Here is a 3,565-nt window from a genome sequence, read left to right as displayed (position 1 = left end):
AAATCTCCCTTAATAATTATCCACATGATACTTGCTATGGTAATAGATCAAAATGTCAAATGTAATAGTAAATAAAATTCTAATCAAAACTATTAAAATAAATGCAAAATCCTCTTCATATGAAAAATATAGTATTATATTACTTTTCATAATTTTCAATAGAAATTTCTTAAATTTCTTTAATTTGTAATTTAAAAAAAAAAATTGTAATTTTTTCATATGTCTGTAGGTTAAAAAAACAAAAGTGAAAAAAAAAGAGAAAAAAAAATATAAAGGTGAGAGAGAAAAAGTGATAAGAAAGAAAACGAACTCGCAAAATTTTAAAATAAAAAATTCAAAAGCTAAAAATTCACAAACAGAAATTTTCTGATTTCTATTAGAATTACAAAGTTTTTTTATTTTAAAGGGATATATTATTTTATTTATATTCTTTTATCTATTTTTATTTACCACTCTCTAATATTAAAATCTCAATAAGAGAAAAAATAGTAAATAATTAAGATTCTAATTTTATAATATTAAAAAATAATAATTAAAGATGAAAAATAAATAAATAAATAGAATAATATATTTTCTTTTAAAACGGATATGATCCATTTACTAACTTTTTTTACAAATTACACTAAGTATGACCAGTCGTACACTACATAATTAAAATATGACCGATCGTACTTAGTATAATTTATAAAAATTTGTAAATAAAAAGGTTTGTAAATATAACTTAATAACACTAAATTTTAAAAGTCCCTTCTAATGTTGGTTGTAAAGTAACATTGATGACTTGACCGACCCAACCCAACGGACCCAAAAGAATGACAACGCCTCACGTGGACGCCACAGAGATACGCAGTCAACTTCGGCGGCCACAGCCCCAAAGCTAAAAGCGGAGTAATTTTGTTCCGATCAAGTTAAAATTAAGATTTTTTATAAAATTAGAAGTGGGATAAAAGTCATAAAATATAAAATTATAATGTAAAAGAATTATAAAAAGTCATAAAGTATAAAAGTATTTGGAAAATTGATAAAATTATTTTGATAATTTTTTTTGGTAAAAACATAAAATTATAATAATAAATCAAAATTTTAATTCCTATGATCGTGACTGTAGTCACCAAGTGTGCACGTTTATATATATATATATATATATATATATATATATATCACTAAGTATACATTATTTGATCCATAATATTAAAATGAATAATAATAATAATCTACTTAACCAAAATGAGACATTGAGTGATAAAGAAAAATGTCTGAATTTACTAACAATCAATAATTTTTCATTCAACGCAGTCACTTGTTTGTACTCTCTATGCGAAAGGACGTTCGTATTATAATCATGAGTACATCCACCCTCGTGACAGAAGTGACAAAAAGTTGCGGTGATAATTCCTTTTTTAGTTCTTTTGGTTTGTGGGGTAATAGAAAATTAGCTATTACACCTTTCTGGTATGTGTCATTGGCTCATCATTTCAATCTGATCTTTGCTTTACGTTCATTCCTTCAATTATTATCATTATACAACTTGAAACTCTTTCTAGATTCACAAATTGACACTTTTGACTGCTAATTTTGCAATAATAGTTGCATTTTGTAAAACAAATATGAATTTAATATTTCTCATATTATAAAAAATAATTTATTTTTTACATATATAAAAATGTGTAGGATTTTTTTTTTTTTTTTTTTTTCTCACATAGACCCAAATAAGTTCTATATATTTTTATATATGTATAAAAGATAAATTTATCTTCTATAGCATAAAAAATATTAAATCCTAAAAAAATAGAATGAACGAAATAAATCAAGACGGAGACACAAACAAAATTTATCATAGCATAATACTTTAATTAGACTGAAGTTATTGCCTGTTGGGAAATGGAATGAGGGAGCCCAAAACCCTTTGCAAATGATACATCCACCAATGGGCCAAATGACAAACCATAATAAGTGGGCCGACACCACATCTTAACCCAAAACCTTAAGGCTGCAGGTTTACGGGTCTTTCACACTTATATGGTCATCACTTGGTCTATGTGGTACTTCTTTACAACTCATACTTGATTATTTTCAACATCCTCCCTCAAGTGTGAGACCCAATATTATTCTTACTCTAAGGTCAACTTCTGCGGAAGTCTTTATTCCCTCTTCAAACATTGTGAGTTATATTTCTGCATCTTAATTTTTCGCCCAAAACCCTTTGCAAAGGATACATCCACCAATGGGCCAAATGACAAACCATAATAAGTGGGCCGACACCACATCTTAACCCAAAACCTTAAGGCTGCAGGTTTATGGGTCTTTCACACTTATATGGTCATCACTTGGTCTATGTGGTACTTCTTTACAACTCATACTTGATTATTTTCAACATCCTCCCTCAAGTGTGAGACCCAATATCATTCTTACTCTAAGGTCAACTTCTGCGGAAGCCTTTTTTTCTCTTTAAATATTAGGGTCACACTAGCCTTCTGCAGAGGCCTTCCAAACACACTTGGCCCAGCCCAGATCATTGGCTCTGATACCACTGTTGGGAAATGGAATGAGGGAGCCCAAAACCTTTTGCAAAGGATACATCCACCAATGGGCCAAATGACAAACCATAATAAGTGGGCCGACACCACATCTTATCCCAAAACCTTAAGGCTGCAGGTTTATGGGTCTTTCACACTTATATGGTCATCACTTGATCTATGTGGTACTTCTTTACAACTCATACTTGATTATTTTCAACATTGCCAACTTTGTTTCTACTCAACATAATTATAATTCAATGTCTCACTCACTGATCAACGGATAAATTTCTCACCTATCGCACACCCTATAAATTTTAGTATATTGAGAAATCAATAAAACTAATTTTCATTTTAGATGATAAAACTGTCTCTTTTATAATTGATTTTTTTACGAAATTCAACTCTTAATATTATAAAAATACATCAATTGCTGAATTGAAACTTTCTTAAAATTTAAGCCTCTTCTTATAAATATCAATTGAAAGTGCATATCTGTGATCAATGTTTACAAGTGTGAAATGTTGTATATTTCGCTTATAAAAAAAAGAAAAAGAAAAAGAAAAATTATAAAATTTAAAACTTCATTCCTAAAAAAAAAGTTTATAATATCTTTCTTTTTTCTGGTAAACAGTTTATAACATCTTTAATGAATAACATAAATAATATACCATTAAAAATGTTTTCCTTGTAGCGTAGCGTTCTGAGAGCTTATAGGTCAAACACGAATTCTTTACACAAATGTTAACAAGGGAGTTACAAATTTATAATGACGACGAAAAAGAATTTACATCTTTCCAAGCACACCTCAAAGTAATCAGAACCAGATCCTAAATCATAACAAGAATAACATGAGTTCTTTTCTTGATATTCACAAAACTGTCTCTATAATTTACGGGAATGGATCTTCTTTAATGTGAAAAAGTAATTATGTGATCATGTTATTTAATCACAACCACTCATTGATGATGAGATAAGAAAAATATATATATAATTTTTAAATGAGTGATTGTGATCAAATAACATGACCACATGACTATTTTTTCACG

The sequence above is a fragment of the Gastrolobium bilobum genome, unplaced genomic scaffold (genome assembly GCF_033153095.1).
Source record: "Gastrolobium bilobum isolate Gb01-03AN ecotype WA unplaced genomic scaffold, APGP_CSIRO_Gbil_v1 utg12574, whole genome shotgun sequence".
NCBI lineage: Eukaryota > Viridiplantae > Streptophyta > Magnoliopsida > Fabales > Fabaceae > Gastrolobium > Gastrolobium bilobum.
Note: the sequence above shows the minus strand (reverse complement) of the source record.